We start from the raw sequence: 27,305 nt of genomic DNA on the forward strand, positions 1-27,305 counted from the left end.
AAGTAGCTTATTTAAAAGTACTCATGAGTAGTGAGTAGTGAATACTGAGCTGCGGATTCTACCCCTTACAATAAACACTGTGCACTACAATTTATACGTTTAAAAAAATTGTACATAATGTAATTCACATTATATTTTGTTCTTTGTTAGAAAGATTGAAGAATATCTATCATCCATCTTTTTAAAATGCATCAAATAGAGAGATTAAAAAATACCCAATTTCTCTCCAAAACGGTATCAATGTTAGTGTTTTGATAAATGAGAATCACTAATATTATCAATTACCTCACATAATGCACTGAAAAAGGCTAAGATAGTGAGCTAACACTAATTACACACTTTAATTCCATGATATTAAATATGTTACAATTTAAATGTAAATGCACATTGTTCTAGAAGGGTGGCATCATCCCTTACATTTTACACGGCTACATTTACTCACATTGTAATGCTGATAATATAATTTGTAAGGAAAATTTTGCATTAAATAGGGAAGTTATATCCAGGAAACTTTTACAAAAGAAACAAACACACACACACACACACACACACACACACACACACACACACAAATGCATGTCTCTTTGTAGTCTCGGTGAAGGGGTTTTATCAGCAGCATCCACACACACACAAAAAAAAAGTTCAACATGAAAAATGTTTTTGCGCAAGTGCACTTGCCAAATGAATACGGATTGTAATGGATCAATCAAAAAACGTTGTTTATTAACGAGCTGTAGTCACGCACTGACAGAAATGCAGTACAAGTTAACGCCATGGTTCACACTGATTCTGAATCTGGCGGCATGGCGAGCGCGAGACGCGGCAGTGCACAGATCGTGACGCGCGTCTCTCTATAATGTGATTTTGAAGTAAATGGGAGCGGGAATTTACCGCCTTATGAACTCGTCACGCAATACCCACAGCCTCAGACCAAATGTTAGGCCCTGTAGACAGGCCAGCCTATATAAATATCATATTAAGCAGAAATGTGAAATGTACCTTATTAGAGGATTGATATCTGGATTGATGCGTGAAGAATGCACTTCCACAGCAGTCACGAGTAACAGCAGGAATAGGCGGTTAAAGTTGTCTATGCTTAATTTGATTTGATGACAGTCACGAGACCGCTTACTCCAGGGGTCTCCAACCTTTTTTCATTTGAGAGCTACTTTTTAAAAAACATAGTGGCCGAGAGCTACTCATGTAATACAATACTTTAATCTCTTAAATAATGTCTCATAACTCTCATATTAACAACTATTTAAACTGTTTTAGACCTAAAAGAGTTTTTGTAGGCTCATATGTCACCCTTAAATGTCAGAGAAAAGAACAGAATCAGAGATACATTTTTTTAAAGAAAATTGTACTTTGCATATTATACTGTAAAAACAAAACCTAATTATAGTTGATTTTATAGTGCATCTTAACTAGAGATGAACTGGCATGGAAATTTCATTTCATGATTATAGTAACTAAAATGATCACGGTTATCACAGAATCCTGTTCAAAAAGTACTAATACTAGCTACACAATAAAATCAATTCACCAAGTTTTATGTCGAAAACCAGCAAATAACAAATATAATTAGCATTAATATGCACTTTTTGTTACATAAACATTAAAATAACAACATTAAAAATGATGGCCAGATTTTAAAGGAGTACTGGACATGTTATCTACTAGTATGTAGCCTACAAGTTCAAACTTTTTTTGACAAAAAAGATTTATAAAAAGAAACCTTGCATATTTCCGCCTTTTAATAATTTTTATAAAAAGAATGAGTCAAAAAAGATAAACTACTGACGTTTACAATGCACATTAGCTTATCTTTTATTATTAATAGTAAAATTCGGTCGTTGCTATGCAACCATCCACTGCGCTCTCCACAATGACAAAGAAGTTTTAGAAGTTAATGCATTTTTTCATCTCACTGCGCCTGGAAAAAATGAGCGCGTCGCTTCAATTATGAGCTTCCTACATTTGAAATAACGAACTTGAGCGTGCAAAAGACGCTATATGTGAACGGCCCCTTGGCGAGCTACCTCCAATCAGGCCACGAGCTACTGGTAGCTCGCGAGCGACGTGTTGGAGACCCCTGGCTTACTCAATCCAATCACGTTGATGGATAAAAATAAAATACATTTAAAACAAGCATGTAACGAGTAACGACCACAAACAGAAGGAAAATAGCGGAGAAATAGTACCGATACATCACTTAAAATGTACTCAAGTAAAAGTAAAATTACAAAAATTTTAAACTACTCAAAAAAGTACAATTTCTGAAAAAAACTACTTAATTACAGTAACGTGAGTATTTGTAATTCGTTACTTCACACTCCTGATTATCATCAGTCTATTAGGCTGCATTCCCACTAATTTGCAAATATATTTTGACATAGCAGACGTTTTGACGGCCATTCTGAATCTTCAAAGAAGGAAACGCTATGCATTGGAGGACACTCTTTTTTCTGCGCCAATACGATTAATTTTGCTGTGCGTTCCCATGCAGCACGCACGCTTCTCCAGCAAGAGCCCGGATAGCTCAGTCGGTAGAGCATCAGACTTTTAATCTGAGGCTCCAGGGTTCAAGTCCCTGTTCAGGTGAACAAGCCTCTTTTTGTGGAGCGGTACGTTTTGTTGTTGAGTTCTTGCTGATCTACACTGGCCTCGGGCAGCGACGCTGCAAGGCACCAAGGCAAACGACATGCCCCTTTCAGCCAGCTTGTAGTCGTGGCCGAGTGGTTAAGGCGATGGACTAGAAATCCATCAGGGAAATCCCCGCGCATGTTCGAATCCTGCCGACTACGTTGACAGCCTGCGCCTGCTTTAGTTTGTAACCTTCTGGAGGCCTAGCTTAAACTTTATAAAAGGAAAAAAAGTCACTGTTACAGGATTACCCTTGAAAAGAGTTATTTTGGTAAGAAACAGTTTTGTCTGCAAGCTAAAGATGACAAGGCCCCTTTGTATTCAGGGACACGTCAGGTAGACCGGTAGCTCGCCATGATCGTATAGTGGTTAGTACTCTGCATTGTGGCTGCAGCGAATCCGGGTCATGGCAAGATTTTCTGGGTGCCATTGAAATTGAGCTCCATGTCACCAGCTGTCCTCACCCCATCCTTCAGACTACTCTTTTTGTGCACGGCGCGTGCCCTTGAGGTGCTCTGGATGTTCGAGTGAATTGAAACTGGGACCTTCTTTGAAAGCACGAGCTCTCAGGTTCGAACCTTTAGAGAAAAGACTGAAAACGAAACGCTCCTATTTATTTCGGAAGAATCTTGCTTCAGAGAGAATATGGTGCGTGTATATTTTCTAATCGCTAGGTGTCAGTACACTCGCTGGCTGTTACCTAGAGTGCCGCGGGCTTGCTATTTGCTACAAACAACTGCGCCTTTGACACAAGTTTACAATAACGATAAGAGCGCGGCAAGTCAACAGCATTGAAGCGTGTGAAGAGGCTTTCCAGACAAGTAGCAGTGAGTTTTTGTTCTTTTTCCTAGCATTATTTTCCTTTAATTACTATTATCATCAGTCTATTAGGCTGCATTCCCACTAATTTGCAAATATATTTTGACATAGCAGACGTTTTGACGGCCATTCTGAATCTTCAAAGAAGGAAACGCTATGCATTGGAGGACACTCTTTTTTCTGCGCCAATACGATTAATTTTGCTGTGCGTTCCCACGCAGCACGCACGCTTCTCCAGCAAGAGCCCGTATAGCTCAGTCGGTAGAGCATCAGACTTTTAATCTTTTAAGGTTTTTTTTTCTATCAAATTTTTTTTTTTTTCTTTGTTATGCTGTAATATTATGGTCCAACATCTTGTGTTGTTAAAAGAAAGTGGCTGGTATTCAGAACGTTCTTCCCAAATATTCCCAAAGCCAAGTCAGCTGAGAGGATTGCGCTCCGTAATAATCCTCTGTTTTAGACACACATCTACACACATACCACCACCCAACCCCAAAAAACACACCCACCCACCCAACCAACAACCCAACAACCCAACAACCCAACACACACTTTTGTTTCTGCATAGATAACAGCGTTTTTTTTTTAACAGGAGTTTTGCTCCAACCCTAATCAATCACACCTTAAAAAGCAAATTAAAGTAAAGGGTAAAGCTACAAGCAGGTGAATTTTTTCAAGGTTGGAGGTAAACTGCAGGAAAGGGCTAGAGTTGAAAATCCCTGATTTATAAGATTTTTCTTTTCATAAGAACTTACATTTTTCCCCACAAAATGTTTTTTACTATCCTTGTAGGGACATTTGGTCCTGGACCACACACACAGGTTGGTATTCCCTGTTTTATGCGAACTTTTCATAGGCATGATTTTTATACTGTATAGACTCCATCCCTTTAACCCTAAACCTACCCATCACTGAAAACTTTCTGCAGTTTTACATTTTCAAAAAACATAATTTGGTGTTGTCTCTGCTCCGCCATGGTGCCCTGTTCTCCGTGTTCCCTTGTATTGGTTTGGTTTTGGCTTTGTTTAAATTAAGGTACCGCACCTGCACTTAAATACATTTTTCCTGTCTGCCATTCTTGCTTCCCCCATATAATAGTACGCATTACTGTACTGCTGTAACAATATAAATGTAAGTGTAATACAAGCATATAATAACACAAGTATACAATAATATAAGTGTAATACTGATAATGCAAAAGGTATATAAACATAAAGACGGGATATTCCCAGTAGTGTTTTGTGTTATCACATCACTGTGTTGTTGGTTGTTAGACATATCTCTTCATTTGTCTTTGGGGACAATTGGGGAAAAAAATATATTTTTAGTCCCCTTTCTATTGACAAAGTGATGAGCTGAATCAGATGGAGACAGTACACTTTTAATGATCGAAACACAGTATAAAGAAACAATTACCTGTTATCTTAATGTCATGATTAATCCACACAAACCCACATCGCAAGCAAGCTTGGGCCGAATGTGGCCTCAAGCTAGCACTGCTGGCCTTCTGTCGGCAATAGCACGTATCCTTTCAGCCAGAACTGGGCGTTGTGGCAACGGTGAGGGCCGATTGTTGATGGAAGGAATGTGGCCCAGATCAATCCAGTGATCATTTGGTCCAAATCAGGATTATGAACTTATTTCATTTGAAATTATAAAATTTTACTCTGTTATGATTTGGCATTTCAAAGGATACATTTTAAACAATACTACAGTTTAAAATATTGAATTCATAAAATAATTGTGTGATCATTTAACCATAATCATGCAATATTTCTGTAATATTGTTTATTGTGGGGCATATTCTTATTAATATGCTGTCATAAAATACACCAGATTTTATTCCTGTAATCCAAATCTTTGGAATATCAATGTCTTTGTGTGACAAACTGTCTAATGCAGTTCAACTTAGATTAAAAAGCAGCAAAGAAGAACCTGTTGTTTGTGCATGTGGAGTCCACCTGTGATGCGGCTGATTTTACTGCTTGCTGTTGAACTCACTCTGTCGTGTTCACTACTTCACGGGTGTTAAGCAGCAATGTAACACAGGTTAATAGGCGGGAGGTTCACTTCCCTGATTGAAGGACGGGCCAGTCAAGAGTTGAAACGTGGACCAGTAAAAATCCCCAAAAAACGGTGTGTTAGAATCCAGTAATGAATGAGTACGGGCTATAAGCAGGAGCGAGTACTAGTTTTGGCATGTTGTCTCATCAGGAGAGATGTGATCACCGGAAAGATGCTGTTTCTATCCATTGTGCTGCGGTTTTAAGTTTGTTTGTTTGCGCTACCGCCTTACTGCCGCTGTATATGTGCGCGGTTTGTATGCCTGATAACTGTTACTTTGGTCACGTTGATAAAACCTTGTTTGCGGCCTGATGTTTAACGATGTCGGCTTTATAGTATCCGTGGTTATATTTTAAGTAAATGTTTGGATTTGGAGCGTTTCACTGTCACACGAGTTACTTCCTGTTTGCGGTGCCGCATGGGTAATGCAGTTAATTGCTTTACATTGATAATGGATTACTATGCTCAGCGTTACTACTTAAAACTACACTCACTGGTTTCATTTTGGGCCAAAACACTGAGCATACCTTTTGTGGTTTTGGGCGAATGGTTTAGTGTATAACATTGACATTGTTGTATATTTGGTGTGTGTGAAACTGTAGCATTTCTGTGTTTAAATGTGTATGCTTTGTTTAGTCATTTAGTTTAAACACTAAGTATATTATAATATTTATAATATTGAATGTTGATTAAATTCCATAATATATTATATATTATTCCATAGTGTTTATAGTATTGGCTATATTGGAATTTATATTTATTTATATTTGTGTATTATTCAGAATTTATGATATATTATGTATGATATATTATGGATCCGATACAAGATGCTTCTTTCCCCTCTCTCCCTGACATGTCTGCCGATCGCAAGCTGAAGTCCAAAAGGTACACTGGGGCATTAAACATGAACACCCGGCCTCTCTTACAGCAAAGCAGCCCAGAAAGAACCAAAGGATACTCTAATCTCAAGCCTCAAATCAGCCTTGAAAAAGCACGGCTACCCACTTTCTCTGGTGACATGAGGGACTATTACTGCTGGAAGACTGAGTGGGAGGACCTACAAGAATTGGGTAACCCACAAGGTGTGGAATGTTTAAAAAGGTTCCACTTATTAAATAGTCTCCACGAAAAGGTCAAGAAGGATCTTGTCCTATCTAGCTGTGGATCCGCCGACGATATGTTTAGGCTACTGGACAGCAAATACGGGAACAGAGCGAAAATAGTCTTAATGGTCACCAACGAGGTCCAGTCTCTTCCCCCCGATAAAGGAAACAATCCAAGAAGAACCATTGAATTGATCCAGGCTGTGGAAAGGGCACTGTGCAACCTCCAGATTCTTGGTGAAGAAGACGCCGTGAAGAACTGTGTTGTTGCTCAATCTCTTGAAAGCAAGCTTCCCAGTTCACTCAAGAAGGAGTGGATTATGCACAAAACTGACCCGGAAAACAGGTTCTCTCCACTGCATCATTTTGATTGCCTCATAGGATTCTTGAAGAAGCAGGAGGAGATTCTTGAGGAGTTGGAACAGGTGGAGCCAAGCCCTGCAGATAAAGGCCCTGTGGAAAAGGGTGCTGCAGAATACCCAGATAAGAGAGGGAGGAAGGCATTCACTAAATCCACAGCAGGTCAGAAGGACGACTATCCCAGCTGTATTGTCTGTGAAGATGACTCCCATGCTGGCAAGCTATTTGCGTGCAAGGTCTCCAGGGAAGAAGATCTCTTAAGAAAAAGGGCCCATGTGAAGAAGCTATGGTTGTGCTCCAAGTGTTTGCGGCCCCACCCCAAGGATGGGAAAGGATGCACACCCAGATACCTCTGCCGAAAAGTAGACTGTCGGAAAGGAGGGATATCGGACCACAATTACCTTCTGTGTCTTAAGCCACCGACTTCAAAGAAATACAGCAGCAGTGAGGAGCAGAGCACCATAAAAATTGGAGGAAAGAAACTTGGCCTAACCAACAAACACGAAGAGTTTCTTGCAGAGCTTACTCCAGAACAAAGAGAGAAATGCAAGAATGTGTTCTCAAACAAAATATCATCAACTGTATGTGCCAAGGCTGGAGATGGACTGCAAGAACATCCAGTGGTGATGATGCTGATGGAAGTAACGACAAACTCGGGTTGACTTATTGGCTCACTAATCGACCTCACATCTGACACCAATTATATCACCAATGAAACAGCTGATCGCCTTGGACTGTGCGGTGAGAATATCAGGCTTATAGTCCATGGAGTCGGGGGGATGAAGAAGACTGTCCTTACCAAAAGATATTCCCTACGGTTGAAAGTGAAGACACCCAAGGGAGAAGTGGCAAAAAAGTTTACAGACACTGTGTCGTAAATATGAGGCTATAGCACTCAGGATCCCTGACGACACCACATACAGCAAGAGCAGATATACAGTATAACAGGACATTGAATGAGGCGAGAAGCATAAGCACTTTACAATAAAACAATATAATACATTGCAGCAAAAAAAGAGAAAATAAATTGGGAATAGGCTATGGTACAGCTGCAAAATAGATAAAAAACAAAAGTAGGGTTTAAAGAGTTTTATGTTCCATTCCCCCTTTACCTTTAACAAAAAAATCTAAGAGGTAAACTAAATTCACAAAACTCCAAATGTAAAAAAAGGGTGAGGCTTACTTATGATTTGGATTGAACAAACACCAGATGTAAAGCTGTATGGTTACCAGTGTTGGGTAAGTTACTCAAAAAAAGTAATCCACTACAAATCACTAATTACTACTTTAAAATTGTAATTTGCTTACATTACTGATTACTGCAAGTAAAATCAGATTACTAATTACTTTACTTTCAAGTTACTTTGAAAACCTATTAAAACTACAAGAATACACTGCAAAGTGAAACTCAGTTCTTTCCGTAATTTAATATTGCAGACATCCCAAGTCTCCCAGAAGTTCCGGGAGTCTCCCGCATATTGATAGTGGCTCCCTGATGCCCGCTTCCTGATGCCCACAAATTAGTTCAAATCTCCTGGAATCTAGAGTGAGCGAGCAAGAGCGCGCATGCGAGAACTGTGCTCCAAACCGCGTAGCGCGCGCACGGCGGAGAGGGAGAGAGCGAGAGACCTTTGCGTGTGTGTGCGTTTGAGCCTCATGAAGCACGTTCTCCGGTAATTCATTAAACCGCATGCTCATTAACTGACGCAGCCAGCCAAATGTGATTGGAAATGCATTTCTAAGACACAACTCTTTGCGCATGGGCGTGCGGTTTGTGTTTGGAGCTCCGTCGAATTGATTCATAAATCCTTGATTTTCTTCTTTACCACTCATTTATAAACAATCACTTTCTGTTTTTATAGCATGTGAACTTATCTTCGATACTTTTCCTTATAAAAAACAATCGGATTGCTTTGATTTCGCTACTTAGATCCAACTTTTCGAATCTCCGCTACTAGCCTTTAGCCCGCTAGCATCGCACACGTGGCCTCTCGCCTATTGATCTCATTTACACCCGTTTCACTGAAAGGATACGGGTTATATCCAGGATTTCAGTCCTAAATTAGTAGTGATATTGGTAGTATCACTACTAATTTACTGTTCATCTGTTATAATGGCGAATATATCGGATGTGTGTCTAACGTTACCTCTGAGTGCAGGTGAGGACACATTAGAGCTGCATTCGGTGCTGTTGGAGCTGGAGTCCGTGGAGAAGCAGATCCGTGGTCTGCTAGAGAGGCAAGCCGAGCTGCGAGATCGGCGTTCAGCGCTTGAAACATCAAGCGCCGATGCTCACAAGTCAGTGGTTAGTAACTTTTTGACTCCGACCTCGTCTACTCCGTGTGCTTCTCTGCACAGGACGCAAGCACCCAGGACGCGATCATCCCTGGCTTCATTCACTCCGGCACCGACACAACACCATGGGCCCTGGGTGATTCCTCAGCGGAAGACACGAGCCAGGACCAGACCAAGAACCTCTCCACCTCTCCTGGTCTTCGAGATCTCCACCCGGAACCGCTTCTCCCCTCTTCGCGAGTCGGAACGCGACGACGCCGTGATCATCAGCAGTTCCATCGTCCGTCATGTCCGTGCTACCTCAGGTAAGGGTAAGGTGCGCACTCACTGCTTTCCTGGTGCTTGTGTTCTAGATGTCGCTGCACATGTTCCCGAGATCCTGAACGCTGACGAACGCGTCGGAGCTGTTGTGCTGCACGCGGGAGTGAACAACATCAGTCTGCGGCAGACGGAGGTTCTGAAGAAGGACTACAGGAGCCTGATCGAGACGGTACGCAGCACATCACCTGAAGCAACGATCATCGTGTCTGGACCGCTTCCCACGTACTGACAAGGACAGGAAAGGTTCAGTAGATTATTTGCACTAAATGAATGGTTAATGTCATTGTGTAATGAACAGAAACTGCTCTTTGTAAATAATTGGAATCTGTTCTGGGAACGACCTAGGCTCTACTGTGCTGATGGCCTGCACCCCAGCAGAATCGGAGCGGCTGTTCTGTCGGACAACATCTCCAAGACGTTACACACCATATGACTAGTAAGTCAAAGTCCAAATCACAGTCTTTGCTGTCCCAACTTAATTGATATAAGTAGTGTAGAACATTATATAGAAACTGTGTCTATTCCTCGTTTAGTGAGGCCAAACAATAAATCTACTGTAGGATCTAGGAAAAATCTTATTGTAATTAAACCTGAAAATCTCAATATCAGTGAACAAAAACAATTTCTAAAGCTAGGTCTTCTAAACATTAGATCGCTCACACCTAAGGCGGTTATTGTAAATGAAATGGTCGCAGATAATAGTTTCGATGTATTCTGCCTTACTGAAACCTGGCTTAAACCAAATGATTATTTCGGTCTAAATGAGTCCACTCCACCAGGATACTGTTATAAGCATGAGCCCCGTCTGATCGGTTGTGGCGGCGGAGTTGCAACAATCTATAGAGATATTCTAAATGTTACTTAGAAAACAGGTCACAGGTTTAATTCGTTTGAAGTACTTGTGCTAAATGTTACGCTCTTAGATGTAAGAAAGAAATCCCTATTATCTCTAGCCTTGGCTACTGTATATAGACCTCCAGGGCCCTATGCTGATTTCCTAAAAGAGTTTGCAGACTTTCTCTCAGATCTATTGGTCAATGTCGATAAAGCAATAATTGTTGGAGATTTTAACATACACGTAGATAACACAAATGATGCATTAGGGGCTGCGTTTACAGATTTATTAAACTCCTTTGGGGTCAAGCAAAACATCAGTGGTCCCACTCATCGTCTAAATCATACACTAGATTTAATTATATCATATGGAACCAATCCAACTGATATAGATATTGTACCGCAAAGTGATGATGTCACTGATCATTACATGATAACTTGCATAATACGTACTCCTGAAATTTGTCATGTTGCGCCACGTTATAGACCAGGCAGAACAATCCTTCCAACCACTATAGATAGATTCTCAAATAGCTTACCTGATCTATCTCAGCTACTCAGTGAACCCAAACAAACAGATGAACTAGAGGAAATGACTAGCAGTTTGAGCACCATTTTCTCTAGTACACTAGAAATTGTTGCACCAATTAGATTAAAAAAGGTTAGAGAGAAAACTAAAGCACCATGGTACAACAGTGCTACGCATGTTATCAAGAGAGAAACTTAGAGCGTAACTTAGAGTGTAAATGGAAACAAACTAATTTAGAGGTCTTTAGAATCGCGTGGAAAGACAGTATGTCACGTTATAAAAAGGCTCTAAAAGCAGCCAGGGCTGAGCATCTCCGCAAACTAATAGAAAATAACCAAAATAATCCAAGGTTTTTATTCAACACCGTAGCTAGACTAACAAATAAACAAACATCACCAGAGCAAAATATTCCATTACAGTATAGTAGTAATGATTTTATGAATTTCTTCAATGAGAAAATAGAAAGCATCAGAAACACATTTGTAAATGTACAATCTTTTATGGTGTCTTATGATTCAGCCTCAATTATCGCCCCTCAAGAACAACTACACCGCTTTACAACCATAGGACAGGAAGAGTTAAATAAACTTATCATTGCATCTAAACCAACAACATGTTTATTAGATTCAATACCCACTAAACTACTGAAAGAAGTGTTACCTGTAGTGGAAGAGCCTCTTCTCAATATTATTAACTCGTCTTTATCTTTAGGTCATGTTCCAAGAATATTCAAACTGGCAGTAATAAAACCTCTCATTAAGAAACCGCAATTAGATCCAAATAACCTAGCAAATTACAGACCCATTTCAAATCTTCCATTTATGTCTAAAATTCTAGAAAAAGTTGTGTCCGCTCAATTGTGCTCTTTCTTGCAAGAAAATGATATCAATGAAAATTTCAGTCAGGATTCAGACCGCATCATAGCACAGAAACTGCGCTAGTTAAAATTACAAATGATTTACTTTTAGCTTCTGACCAAGGCTGTATCTCAATACTAGTTCTACTCGATCTTAGCGCTGCGTTCGACACTATAGATCATAAAATACTCTTGGATCGACTACAAAACTACACTGGTGTTCAGGGACAGGCATTAAGCTGGTTTAGATCGTACTTATCAGACCGTTATCATTTTGTCTGTTTAAATGTGGCAAAATCGAAGATAACGTCAGTAGGCTATGGAGTGCCGCAAGGATCGGTGTTAGGCCCTCTGCTATTCTCAATATATATGCTGCCACTTGGTAATATTATAAGAAAACGTGGAATTAATTTCCACTGTTATGCTGATGACACTCAATTATATATTTCATCACGACCAGATGAGAACACTAACTCATCTAAATTGACAGAGTGTCTCAAAGATATAAAATGCTGGATGACGTGTAATTTCCTGCTATTAAATTCAGATAAAACGGAGGTATTACTTATTGGTCCAAAAAACTACCCCCACAACCTTGTACAATACAACTTTAATTTAGAAGGATGTCCTGTTACTTTATCCACTACAGTAAAAGATCTGGGTGTTATACTAGACCGCAACTTGTCTTTCGAAAATCATATTTCATATGTTACAAGAATAGCCTTTTTCCACCTTAGTCAGTTAGTTCATGCATTCATGACCTCGAGACTAGATTACTGTAATGCTTTATTAGCTGGCTGTCCTGCATCCTCAATAAACAAGCTACAGTCTTAACATACCTGAATAGGAATGGGAACGGAAATGCCAGGGAGAGGAGACCCCACCCCATTGGCCAGCCAATCCATTCCCCAAACTAAACTAATCAGATGATAAAATAACTTATTCTGCCACAATAATATTACATAAAAAACAGTAGCAGTCAATTTCTCATGATTTACAGTAGCCTTGTGATATTGTGGCATCAGAATTATGACAATCTGTTATTCAAATTACTTTTAAAGGGTTAGTTCACCCAAAAATGAAAATTCTGTCAGTAATTACTCATCCACATGTTGTTTCAACCTCGTAAGACTTGCGTTCATCTTCGGAACACAAATTAGGATATTTGTGATGAAATCTGAGAGCTGGGTCACTCCTCCACAGGCTTCTAAGGGATTTTCTTCTCTGTGGGCCTAGAGTGAGTTTACTAGTGTAATAGCGCAGCGCTTCTGTGTCGTTAAATAGGCTCACTATTGGCCGACGCTGGTCATGTGTGTGATGCGTGTGACGTGTGAGATCTTTCAGAGTATCACGGCACTGCATGAATTTCTGCAGTAGTATTGGGATGTGAAATTAACAATTAATATTAAACAATTTAATCAGAGACTCTGATATCAGTCAATCAGGCCACTAAAAGATGACTACTGTAATTCCTCAAATAAAAACCGTAGTCAATTAAACGCCGGCTGGGCCTCTGATAGTGGCCGGGGGCGGGGTCAACACAGACAATTAAAGGCCGGTCTTAAATTAAGGCTGGGGAAAATTTAGTGTTGATAGGTAATCTCCTAAGTGCCTTTCATGTAATGACATAACGTAACATACTCATTTTCCACTAGATATTTCCCTCTAACGTTACATCTCATCAGCAATATCGATTTTGGCACGCACTGCAGGAGCTGACCACTGAGGAGCGGATGTACAGTGACGTGACATCACTGCCAAATTCAAACTGTGCTTTCGCGCTATGGCTGGCGCTGAGCTAAAGACGGACTTTCAGCGCTGGTCATACCGTCCGTATATCACAACTATTCAGTGTTTTTAACCACATAATTTTTATTTTAGGTTTCAGACATTTAGATACATATAATTTATAGCAAAACAATACATTTATAGTTTGTAAAATACACAATGGTGTCTATGGAAGCAGCAATAATTATTCATTCAAATATATTTGCCGAGGTGTTTTAGGGTGCTTTCACACCTGCCTCATTTAGTTCGGTTGAATCGCACTAGAGTTTGTTTTCCCCCTTGGTGCGGTTCGTTTGGGCAGGTGTGAAAGCAGCAATCGCACTTGGGTGCGCACCAAAAGCGGACCAAATAAGCGTACCGAGACCTCCTCGAAGAGGTGGTCTCCGTACGCTTTCAAGCGAACTCTGGAGCGGTTTGTTTGTGGTGAGAACGTGATCCGACCTCGAACAGCCCCAACTGCCAAAGAACTGCGCATTTTTGGACTTAACCAGCTGCCGTAGGCGAACAAAATTATTATTTAGATTGTCAATAGCGCTCCCTTTAAGCCATGACTGACTTACCGCGTTCTGCACTCTCACTAAAATCTCATCATAAACCCTGAAGTTGTCTGCACTGCACAGTGAATTTCTTATTTATATCGCATCTAGACTTTGTTGTTTATGGGGGGATTTGCGAAAGGATAAAGCTCGTGCTGATTCTGAACATAATTTTTTTTACTCTATTCTTCTTCCAGTTCACCGGCCACTTACTTTCATGTATTTTAGGAGAAACTGATGAATTCACGTGCTGTAATAAATCCAACAGACAGGAATCTCTTAACTGCTGCGGCCCAAACAAACATCTCACGTTACAGATAAAGATCATTGATAAAGGTTTTTTAAACGACAAAACAAACTCACTTGCATGTATTTGAGAATCGGAATAGAAGATAGTTGATAACATGGTAAGCAAGTTTGTTAATATTTAGAAATAAAAGTGCTACATCTGTCATACAGCGCTATTTTGGCTGTGGTGAATCACATGCCAAGCATGACGCGTCACCATGGAAACATGGGGGGGCGGGGGGGATCGCGATGCCGTCTCAACATAGTGATGTCTGTCAGCCATCCCGATAGATGATTGCATCGTCCATCGGCCCAATCCTATTATTTATCAAAAAGATGGAATTAGAAATAAAGGCCTGCCTCTAACAAAAGCCTGCTTCAAATAAAAGCTTGTTACCTCCTGCAGTTCAGGTAAATAAAGGCCCCGGTTTTTATTTGAGGAATTACGGTATACAATCATTAACAAGTGAACAACATCATCTAAGTTTCGCTTGCATTTTTCGCCATAACATTTGTGTTTTTTTCCCTCCACTAGTTAATGCCACATTGTGGCATAGTCGGATTATTTTAAATTTTGATTTACTTTTCCCTCCACTTGTTAATGCCACACTATCACCAATACATGACCAACTTCATCTGATGACATTTTCTCCTGCATTTTTTGGCATAACAAATATTATAAGAAATACACAGTTACAGCAGCCAGAGACAAACTAATGATAAGACGTCAAGGGTCAAGAGCCCAACTAAAGCAAACAATAATCACCATAATTTATTTTCAATGATACATCAACATCTAAAGTTGGTCATGTATTGGTGATAATGTGGCATTAACAAGTGGAGGGAAAAGTAAATCACATCAATCCCAATGCTAACATTAGCACGGCACTCGGCCAGCTTCAGCTCATGGTAACTAAACAACAGAGGGCTCATCCGGATGGCGTTCACATCATCGCGGGGGACTTTAATAAAGCTTGCCTTAAGACTGTTCTCCCCAAATTCCATCAGCACGTCAAGTGTGCCACTAGGGGAGAAAACACATTAGATCATGTTTATTCCAACATTAAACATGACTACAGAGCGTCCCCCCTCCCCCACCTCGGACAATCAGACCACCTCTCCCTGCTCCTCTTCCCGGCCTACACCCCCCTCAGGAGGCAAACAAAACCAGCCACACAGACCATCACAGCCTGGACTGAAAATGCTCTCATCCAGCTGCAAAACTGCTTCGTCTGCACAGAGTGGAGTATTTTTGAAGATCAGGACCTGGACACACACACACAGAGTCTGTCCTCTTCTACATCAAGTGCTGTATTGAAAATGTCACAGCGAAGAGACGCATTTAGATCTTCCCAAACAGCAACATAAAATCCAGGTTGTATGTGGTTATTAAGTCGTTGACTAAAAGTGATTTATTTTTAAGTGAGCGGATGTTTAAAAGTGCTAACTTAACAGTCTTACTTTTTGATAATCAAATAAACAGTCGTCCTAAGGGGTCGAAAGGTCGTAGGACCTCTAGATTCGTCACGGACGACCGCCACGGGCCCCCGAATCGGGCCCCAGAGTATCGTGGCTCTAGATGCTTCCCGAGCCTAGTAGGCCCTCTATTCCTAACTGCTGAATTAACCCTAGCAGACACATGCTCCCATAGAGATCAATGGGAGACAGAGAGGTGCATAAAAAATAGCTAAAAATAAACTTGGCATGTCTCGACCTAGCCCGCTCGGTCTGTCGCAGAGGGCCACGTGACGCAACTTTTTGTATAGTTTGGGGCCCCTCGGACCCCTGGCGGCCGCGCGGGAGCCACTGACACGTGCAACTTTTCCCATTCATTTTCATAGGCGTTTGGTGGATATCCCCACGGAACGGTCCCAATAGCTCCGAATGGCTCCAATTTGAAATCTGTGGCCCCTCAGGGTCCCCTCAGACGGTCCACAAAGACTGGGGTCCGTAGTACCCCGTTAAGTGCGTTAGAGTCAAAAACAGCATCCCACCTGTAACCTATTTGACGGGTGCCCTAAATGCTGTCCGTGGACAGTCCATATTTAGGCTAATTATGCATAATTAATAGTTTTAATGTACATCAGTGTGTTGTATTCTGTCCCCAGTGTGGTGTACAGTAGGTTTGACCACAAAAAACCACTGCAATTATGAATTATGGCCTATTAATGCATTGACCACGGACAACCTATTTGGACTCCGTCAAATAAGTTACAGGTGGGCCCTTACTTTGCCCACCTGTAACTTATTTGGCAGGGTCCAAATAGGCTGTTCGTGGACAGTCCATTTTTAGGCTACAGTGGGCCTTTAATTTGCCCACCTGTAACTTATTTGACAGGGACCAAATAGGCTGTTCGTGGACAGTCCATTTTTAGGCTACAGTGGGCCCTTAATTTGCCCACCTGTAACTTATTTGACAGGGACCAAATAGGCTGTTCGTGGACAGTCCATTTTTAGGCTAACTATGCATAATTAATAGCTTTAATGTACATCAGTGTGTTGTATTGTGTCCCCAGTGTGGTGTACAGTAGGTTTCACCTTATAAAACCACTGATTATGAAATATGACCTATTAATTCATTGACCACGTACAGCCTATTTGGACCCTGTCAACTTATTTTTTAACTTAACTTATTTTACAGGGTCCAAATAGGATGTCTGAGGACACCTTCCTGTGCCCACCTGTAACTAATTTGACAGGATCCAAATAGGCTGTTCGTGGACAGTCCATTATTAGGCTAACTATGCATAATTAATAGCTTTAATGTACATCAGTGTGTTGTATTGTGTACCCAGTGTGGTTTACAGTAGGTTTGACCTCACAAATTTGAGTTTTCCAAAAACTCACCCATAGTTTCCAAGAACTCACCCGCTCCAAAAAAGTCGAAAAAAGCATCCCACCTTTAACTTATTTGACAGAGTCCCTGTAAGCTGTCCATGGACATGCCATTTTAAGTCTAATAATGCATAGTTCTTCTGATGGGACACATAGGCCATTCGTGGTCACATAGGCAGTCAGTGGGACAAATAGGCTCTCTGTGGTCAATGGGCAGGGCCACGGGCTGTGGGATGCTGTTTTATATTTTGATGTCATGACTGATAAAAATGAATAAAATTTGACTCCGTCAAATAAGTTACAGGTGGGCCCTTACTTTGCACACCTGTAACTTATTCGACAGGGTCCAAATAGGCTGTCCGTGGACAGTCAATTTTTAGTGGGCCCTTACTTTGCCCACCTGTAACTTATTTGACAGGGTCCAAATAGGCTGTTCGTGGACAGTCCATTTTTAGGCTAATTATGCATAATTAATAGCTTTAATGTACATCAGTGTGTTGTATGGTGTCCCCAGTGTGGTGTACAGTAGGTTTCACCTTATAAAACCACTGTAATTATGAAATATGACCTATTAATGCATTGACCACGTACAGCCTATTTGGACCCTGTCAAATAAGTTACAGGTGGGCCCTTACTTTGCCCACCTGTAACTTATTTGACAGGGTCCAAATAGGATGTTCGTGTACACCTTCCTGTGGTCACATAGGTGGTCAGTGGGACAAATAGGCTCTCTGTGGTCAGTGGGCAGGGCCACGGGCTGTCGCTTAGATTGGCCGTGGACGAACAGGCCATTCAAATAAGTTGCAGGTGGGATGCTGTTTTATATTTTGATGTCATGACTGATAAAAATGAATAAAATTGATTAAATATCAATTTTACGTTAATCTCTGGGCCCCCCTGAGCGATTTGCAGCCTTCAGAACCCCGAAATTCCACTGTCCACGAACAGCCTAAATTTTTGAATGGGATAGATTGTACGTGGGACGTCCAGATCTCAGCCTCTGGACACAATTTGGAGCTGAAACCTGCGCTCCTGCACTCATCTGGACGTGCCCAGACAGTGCTGTGAATTTCAGGGCGTTTGGAGAAACTTGAAAATCCGACTCAAAAGTTCTCCCTTTGAGATTTTTTGGGTCGGATTTTCAAGTTTCTCCAATCTCTTTGAAATTCACACCATGGGCAGGGCATGTCCAGATGAGCACAGGAGCGCAGGTTTCATCTCCAAATTGTGTCCAGATGCTGAGATCTGGACGTCCCATCTGCAACTTATCCCATTCAAAAATTTAGGCTGTTCGTGGACAGTGGAATTTCGGGGTTCTGAAGGCTGCAAATCGCTCAGTGGGGCCCAGAGATTATCGTAAAATTGATATTTAATCATTTTTATGCATTTTTTTATCAATCATGACATCAAAATATAGAAAAGATCTCACCTGTACCCTATGTGACAGGGTCCCTGTAAGCTGTCCGTGGACATGTCATTTTAAGGCTAATTATGCATAATTATGAGCTGTAAAGTACACCAACATGTTGCATTGTCTTCCCTGTCCACTGTACTGCATGTTTTAAGCAATAAAACATTTACAATATGAATTGTGACCTGTTAATGCATCGACCACGGACAGCCTAAACAGGTCCGGTCAAATAAGTTACAGGTGGGACCTTCCCGTGCCAACCTGCAACTTATTTGGTGCCCACCTGCAACTTATTTGACAGGGTCCTTGTAAGCTGTCCATGGACATGCCATTTTAAGTCTAATAATGCATAGTTCTGCTGATGGGACACATAGGCCATTCGTGGTCACACAGGAGATCAGGGGGACGAATAGGCTGTCCGTGGTCAGTGGGCAGGGCCACGGGCTGTCACTTAGATTGGCCGTGGACGAACAGGCCGTTCGTGGTCACATAGGCTGTCAGTGGGATGAATAGGCTGTTCGTGGTCACACAGGCCAAAATTAGCATAAAATCAAACTGTCCACAAAGAGCTCACAGGGGCTCCATCAAATAAGTTGCAGGTGGGATGCTGTTTTCAACTTAGACATTTTCAGCGGGTGAATCCCTGTAAAGAATTGGGGACTTCAGCACATATGATGAAATCCCCAATTCTTTACAGGGATTCACCCGCTGAAAATGTCTAAGTCGAAAACAGCATCCCACCTGCAACTTATTTGACGGAGCCCCTATAGGCTCCCCGTGGACGGTCAGTGGGATGAATAGGCTGTTCGTAGTCACATAGGTGGTCAGTGGGATGAATAGGCTGTTCGTGGTCACATAGGCGGTCAGTGGGATGAATAGGCTGTACGTGGTCAGTGGGGAGGGCCACGGGCTGTCACTTAGATTGGCCGTGGACGAACAGTCCGTTCGTGGTCACATAGGCGGTCAGTGGGACGAATAGGCTGTCCGTGGTCAGTGGGCAGGGCCACGAGCTGTCACTTAGATTGGCCGTGGACGCACAGGCCGTTCGTGGTCACATAGGCTGTCAGTGGGATGAATAGGCTGTTCGTGGTCAAACAGGCGGTCAGTGGGATGAATAGGCTGTTCGTGGTCACATAGGTGGTCAGTGGGATGAATAGGCTGTTCGTGGTCACATAGGCGGTCAGTGGGATAAATAGGCTGTACGTGGTCAGTGGGGAGGGCCACGGGCTGTCACTTAGATTGGCCGTGGACGAACAGGCCGTTCGTGGTCACATAGGCGGTCAGTGGGACGAATAGGCTGTCCATGGTCAGTGGGCAGGGCCACGGGCTGTCACTTAGATTGGCCGTGGACGAACAGGCCATTCGTGGTCACATAGGCGGTCAGTGGGACGAATAGGCTGTCCGTGGTCAGTGGGCAGGGCCACGGGCTGTCACTTAGATTGGCCGTGGACGAACAGGCCGTTCGTGGTCACATAGGCTGTCAGTGGGATGAATAGGCTGTTCGTGGCCACATAGGCGGTCAGTGGGATGAATAGGCTGTTCGTGGTCACACAGTTGGTCAGTGGGATGAATAGGCTGTTCGTGGTAACACAGGCGGTCAGTGGGATGAATAGGCTGTTCGTGGTCAGTGGGCAGGACCACGGGCTGTCACTTAGATTGGCCGTGGACGAACAGGCCGTTCGTGGTCACACAGGCGGTCAGGGGGACGAATAGGCTGTTCGTGTCAGTGGGCGTGGTCAGGGGGCGGTCACGGGCTGCTCACAGGTCACAGGTGGTCAGGGAATTTTGCGAAAAGGCGGTCAGGGGGACACGCGTGCGCTCCGTGGACACCCGCCTGCGACCTGTTCGGTGCGCGTCGAATCGACTGCGGGCGGTCGGTGAGCCCCCCTGTGGCCGAGGCCCGGGTTGCGGGCAAGGGGGCCGAATTTCGTCGGGCTCCCGCGGGGCCGCCGGGCCCGACGCGACGCCTCCGGCCCGCCCCACTGGGCCCCCCCCGCGGCCGGGCGCGGTCGGCCGGGCCCTGAAAAATCGCCTAGGGGGCGTTGCGCGCCGGTCCAAGGCACTACCTTTTAAGCTGTCCGCGGACCCCTTCCCTTACTCGGTGGCCTAAAGGGCGAAAGGTCCTCGGTTCGAAACCGAGCAGAAACAGTGGTTGGATTCTGACAGAAAATGTAAACTGTTTGCAATGCTAGGTGGGTGCAGCGCTCATTTCCTTTATATGCTTTTTAATAAGCGTGCACCTAAAGATTTATGTCTGCAACCTGAAGACGTGTTTCCGTAGCGTAGTGGTTATCACGTTAGCCTCACACGCGAAAGGTCCCCAGTTCGAAACTGGGCGGAAACTGTGGGTGGTTTTTGCAAAAATTACACTTGCAGGGATGTTTGTGGTTTAATCTCTTTAGAAAAGGACAAAAATAAAACAAATGACCGTTGAGGTTTCCTTTACAGTAATAAAAAATGTTTGGTCTGCCAACAAAATTAGCAGCTTTTTGCCATGTTTAAAACACTGGGCAGTCTATAGTTTCAGTCGCTTTTGAACAAGCGTACCCTACAAGCGGTGGGACTGACGTCAAAATCAAGTTTCCGTAGAGTAGTGGTTATCACGTTCGCTTTACATGCGAAAGGTCCTCAGTTCAAAACTGGGTGGAAACAAGTGGAGGCATTTTAAATATAAATGCTGCAATTCACTACAAAACCCTTACTTTGGAGACAGCTGAAGGCCATCGTACCAAGGAGCTGTAGGCAGACTGCCATGCCGAATAACCTCTGTTCTGTTGTTTGTGGAATTCACAGACTGTCACACTGCCTGCAGAGCAGATTATGGGAAGGAGCCATCTTGTAAAAAGCACATGTGTCTCATCAATAGGTTTCTGTAGTGTAGTTGTCATCACGTTCGCCTAACACGCGAAAGGTCCTCGGTTCGAAACCGAGCAGAAACAGTGGTTGGATTCTGACAGAAAATTTAAACTGTTTGCCACGCTAGGTGGGTGCAGCACTCATTTCCTTTATATGCTTTTTAATAAGCGTGCACCTAAAGATTTATGTCTGCAACCTGAAGACGTGTTTCCGTAGTGTAGTGGTCATCACGTTCGCCTCACACGCGAAAGGTCCCCAGTTCGAAACTGGGCGGAAACTGTGGGTGGTTTTTGCAAAAATTTCGTGTGCGATTTTCTGTTGAGCAGGTCAGTACACTTGCAGGGATGTTTGTGGTTTAATCTCTTTAGAAAAGGACAAAAATAAAACAAATGACCGTTGAGGTTTCCTTTACAGTAATAAAAAATGTTTGGTCTGCCAACAAAATTAGCAGCTTTTTGCCATGTTTTAAACACTGGGCAGTCTATAGTTTCAGTCGCTTTTGAACAAGCGTACCCTACAAGCGGTGGGACTGACGTCAAAATCAAGTTTCCGTAGAGTAGTGGTTATCACGTTCGCTTTACATGCGAAAGGTCCTCAGTTCAAAACTGGGTGGAAACAAGTGGAGGCATTTTAAATATAAATGCTGCAATTCACTACAAAACCCTTACTTTGGAGACAGCTGAAGGCCATCGTACCAAGGAGCTGTAGGCAGACTGCCATGTCGAATAACCTCTGTTCTGTTGTTTGTGGAATTCACAGACTGTCACACTGCCTGCAGAGCAGATTATGGGAAGGAGCCATCTTCTAAAAAGCACATGTGTCTCATCAATAGGTTTCTGTAGTGTAGTTGTCATCACGTTCGCCTAACACGCGAAAGGTCCTCGGTTCGAAACCGAGCAGAAACAGTGGTTGGATTCTGACAGAAAATTTAAACTGTTTGCCACGCTAGGTGGGTGCAGCACTCATTTCCTTTATATGCTTTTTAATAAGCGTGCACCTAAAGATTTATGTCTGCAACCTGAAGACGTGTTTCCGTAGTGTAGTGGTCATCACGTTCGCCTCACACGCGAAAGGTCCCCAGTTCGAAACTGGGCGGAAACTGTGGGTGGTTTTTGCAAAAATTTCGTGTGCGATTTTCTGTTGAGCAGGTCAGTACACTTGCAGGGATGTTTGTGGTTTAATCTCTTTAGAAAAGGACAAAAATAAAACAAATGACCATTGAGGTTTCCTGTACAGTAATATAAAATGTTCGGTCTGCCAACAAAATTAGCAGCATTTTGCCATGTTAAAAACACTGGGCAGTCTATAGTTTCAGTCGCTTTTGAACAAGCGTACGCTAGAAGCGGTGGGACTGACGTCCAAATCAAGTTTCTGATAATCAAATAAACAGTCGCCCTAAGGGGTCGAAAGGTCGTAGGACCTCGAGATTCGTCACGGACGACCGCCACGGGCCCCCGAATCGGGCCCCAGAGTATCGTGGCTCTAGATGCTTCCCGAGCCTAGGAGGCCCTCTAATCCTAACTGCTGAATTAACCCTAGCAGACACATGCTCCCATAGAGATCAATGGGAGACAGAGAGGTGCATAAAAAATAGCTAAAAATAAACTTGGCATGTCTCGACCTAGCCCGCTCGGTCTGTCCAGAGGGCCACGTGACGCAACTTTTTGTCGAGTTTGGGGCCCCTCGGACCCCCGGGGACCGCGCGGGAGCCACTGACACGTGCAACTTATCCCATTCATTTTCATAGGCGTTTGGTGGACATCCCCACGGAACGGTCCCAATAGCTCCGAAAGGCTCCAATTTGAAATCTGTGGCCCCTCAAGGTCCCCTCAGACGGTCCACAAAGACTGGGGTCCGTAGTAGCCCCTTAAGTGCGTTAGAGTCAAAAACAGCATCCCACCTGTAACCTATTTGACGGGTGCCCTAAATGCTGTCCGTGGACAGTCCATGTTTAGGCTAATTATGCATAATTAATAGTTTTAATGTACATCAGTGTGTTGTATTCTGTCCCCAGTGTGGTGTACAGTAGGTTTGACCACAAAAAACCACTGTAATTATGAATTATGGCCTATTAATGCATTGACCACGGACAACCTATTTGGACTCCGTCAAATAAGTTAGATGTGGGCCCTTACTTTGCCCACCTGTAACTTATTTGACAGGGTCCAAATAGGCTGTTCGTGGACAGTCCATTTTTAGGCTACAGTGGGCCCTTAATTTGCCCACCTGTAACTTATTTGACAGGGACCAAATAGGCTGTTCGTGGATAGTCCATTTTTAGGCTACAGTGGGCCCTTAATTTGCCCACCTGTAACTTATTTGATAGGGACCAAATAGGCTGTTCGTGGACAGTCCATTTTTAGGCTAACTATGCATAATTAATAGCTTTAATGTACATCAGTGTGTTGTATTGTGTCCCCAGTGTGGTGTACAGTAGGTTTCACCTTATAAAACCACTGTAATTATGAAATATGACCTATTAATGCATTGACCACGTACAGCCTATTTGGACCCTGTCAAATAAGTTACAGGTGGGCCCTTACTTTGCCCACCTGTAACTTATTTTACAGGGTCCAAATAGGATGTCTGAGGACACCTTCCTGTGCCGACCTGTAACTTATTTGACAGGATCCAAATAGGCTGTTCGTGGACAGTCCATTTTTAGGCTAACTATGCATAATTAATAGCTTTAATGTACATCAGTGTGTTGTATTGTGTACCCAGTGTGGTTTACAGTAGGTTTGACCTCACAAATTTGAGTTTTCCAAAAACTCACCCATAGTTTCCAAGAACTCACCCGCTCCAAAAAAGTCGAAAACAGCATCCCACCTTTAACTTATTTGACAGAGTCCCTGTAAGCTGTCCATGGACATGCCATTTTGAGTCTAATAATGCATAGTTCTTCTGATGGGACACATAGGCCATTCGTGGTCACATAGGCGGTCAATGGGACAAATAGGCTCTCTGTGGTCAATGGGCAGGGCCACGGGCTGTCACTTAGATTTGCCGTGGACGAACAGGCCATTCCTGGGATATCAACAGCTCTCTCTTTGCTTTGCGAAGCATAGAAACATCAGCCGCATCCCACTCAAAAATGCACGCTGACAGCCGTGACATGAAGATGGGATACAGCTGATGGGCATCAGTTGTACACCCCATGGCAATCCTGCGCATAAAATGCCAGATGTCCAAGCGAATCATGAGATCAGGCCACCCTCTGAATCTGGTTTTCAGCTTGGTCTCACCCACATCAGTGCAGCAGCCACAGTCCACGTACAAAACAGCAGGTGGATCCACACTAGCCTGTTGGTACCTTTTCACCAGACCATCGACCATCATGTCCAGTCCTGCTCCTTCCTGTGCTGTCAGCACACTCATGAGCACCTGACCAAACTCATTGCCAACAGAGGTAAGCCAGAGTCCCGTTCCCCTTGCCGTCCCAGCCAGCTTCTTAGTGATCTGCAGTAGATGACAGGAAGCATGCAATGCAATGAAACATCACACCATGTAGAATATGATACTCATGCTCTGATAATGATATAACAGTAAACACCATAAATTAACAAAAATCCCCTGCTAACCTTTTTAGTGGAATCCATCTTCAAGACTGAACCATACGTAGATGTTATCCTTGCATGGATTTCATCCAGCCTTGTCAGGATGTCTTGGCTGTACACGGTGAGCAGCCACTTGCAGCTTGGGACCACTGTAGGCTCTGGGGGTTCCTGGAATTGTATTTGCAACACCCCGGGTCGTTTGAGGAAGTCCACACATTGGGTGGTGTACCAGGCCATACGCTGGAGCCACTCCTCACTGTGGTTCTCACGCAGCTGTTTGATGACCCGCGTGGGACTGTTGCCTAGGCCACGCTCACGCAGGAGCCGAATGACTCTCATTTCACAGGCATACCTTAGGAAAAGCAAAATCCACACATTCATATATTTTACATAATTGATTTGTAAAGTATTTGCAAACATATGTGATGATGGGCTATCAACTGGATGTGGAATTAAAGTGTACTTACTTCCGCGTGAGGATGACCCAAAATTCAGAGCGATGGCCCAGATCCAGCTGTTGCAGGACAGTCTGACTCCAGGACACATGCGAGGCTTTACACTTGGTACAGATGAGGGTTTCTGTGACCATGTTGTACATCCTATCGATGTCCAGAACCTGCCGTGCCCTTTTGTGCAGACCGCTTCCAGTCAGCTGATGCTGCCCGCAGGCAGAATTGGGACAGAGAGCCTTGATCTTCCACAGCTTGTACGGCATCCACAGCAACAGAGCATGACAAAAAAATCTGTCTGGAGCTGGAGCCTGGTTGTAAATAAGTGCTGGCTGTGGTGGGTAATACCAGAGCTGTAGGTTGTCTCGAAGCTCTGGTTTTCCCTTGGGCACCATTTTAAAAAGCCTGCTGGCAATCCACCTGTGATCCTCTGGTGGCAAAGTGTCCGACCACAAACGATGCAGTCGAACTGCAGATGCATCTTGCAGTAATGCCCCCGAAGGAGTAGTCTGTGAAGGAAAAAAACAAAACATTTAGTCTAGCAGGTCATTTATTTAATTAGCGCTTTATCTATCCAAGACTACCCTCATATAAAATAGAAAATATTGGATGTCAAATACGTACTTAAGGTTATAGAATAAAATGTATACATTTGTTCCAATAGTTTTCAGAATTGTGTCAGCTGCTAGCACTAATTTGTGTGACTCTACTGAGTTGTGACATTAAAATAGGCAAATTCAATTATTTTGGACCAATAAAATTTGAAATTACTTACCGAGACAACATGCAATGAAATATAATATATGTTGCATATATAACAAGAGAAAGAAACAGTCATAACTGTCCAATAATTTTAACTAATCCTAGATGGAATTATACAATACTGTTTAAAGGTCTATGTTCAGTAAGATTCTTTTTGTTTTTGAAATATGATTAAAATACAGTCAAAAACAGTAATAGTGGGAAATAATATTGCAATTTAGGATCGCCGCTTATTTGAATCTGTTTTCAAAAGTATTTACAGTTTTTTTCAATCGCTAACAAGCGCTTACCCATACTTCAGATACTTTTTCCTAAACTCTTAACACAGACTCACACCAACAAAACACAATTGGCCAAATGGATAATTTTCTTCTCAAGAACACATTTTGTTACAGATTTTTATGATTGTTTACACACTAAAATAAAAATTTCCACGCAATTTGCAAAATTCAACTCCAATGAGCAAAACCCCTCCACAGATTTGCACAACATTACACACAATGTCTGCTTTACCCTTTTAGCAAAACATTACACACAGTGATTTGTAAAACTCTACACACATTTTCACACCTTAGACACAGATAAGGATTGTGAGGTTACTTCCTTGTCATTACAAAGCCCCGGATTGCCATTGACCACACTAATGAATGAATTGGATATGCACATCCATCAGGCGTGGAAGCACACATGTGCTAATTAGAAAACGCATCACTCAGGAGTGCTATAAAGGGTAGCAGGTGAGTTCACCTGTCTTCAACAAAAATGGAAGGAGCTAGAAGAAGAAGAGGAAGAAGAGTGAGAATAAGAGGGGGGGCTCAAAGAGGAGATGAAGGAGGTAGAGGAAGAGGAGAATGAGGTAGAGGAAGGGGAGAAGGAGGTAGAGGAAGAGGAGAAGGAGGTAGAGGAAGAGTTGAAGGAGGTAGATGAAGAGGAGAAGGAGGTAGAGGTTTACAAAATTGCGTGTAAACAATTGAAAAAAACTGTAAATATATACCA

At 42.8% G+C, this 27,305-nt stretch overlaps 1 protein-coding gene and 4 non-coding genes across 5 annotated transcripts in view; all 5 read left to right on the plus strand.

Moving 5' to 3' along the window:
• The window catches only part of LOC143712784 (FGGY carbohydrate kinase domain-containing protein-like), a 328,185-nt gene that overhangs the window by 102,535 nt on the left and 198,345 nt on the right, over positions 1 to 27,305 (plus strand). The gene's annotated exons all lie outside the window — the stretch shown is intronic.
• trnav-aac (transfer RNA valine (anticodon AAC)) lies at positions 21,552 to 21,624 on the plus strand. The gene has a single exon. It is a non-coding gene; the product is annotated as a tRNA-Val (tRNA).
• Positions 21,748 to 21,820, plus strand: trnav-cac (transfer RNA valine (anticodon CAC)). The gene has a single exon. It is a non-coding gene; the product is annotated as a tRNA-Val (tRNA).
• Positions 22,374 to 22,446, plus strand: trnav-aac (transfer RNA valine (anticodon AAC)). The gene has a single exon. It is a non-coding gene; the product is annotated as a tRNA-Val (tRNA).
• trnav-cac (transfer RNA valine (anticodon CAC)) lies at positions 22,570 to 22,642 on the plus strand. Its single transcript has one exon. It is a non-coding gene; the product is annotated as a tRNA-Val (tRNA).

This window comes from Siphateles boraxobius, unplaced genomic scaffold (genome assembly GCF_051911475.1).
Source record: "Siphateles boraxobius isolate OS27281-9 unplaced genomic scaffold, OSU_SipBor_1 51, whole genome shotgun sequence".
Taxonomy (NCBI): Eukaryota; Metazoa; Chordata; class Actinopteri; order Cypriniformes; family Leuciscidae; genus Siphateles; species Siphateles boraxobius.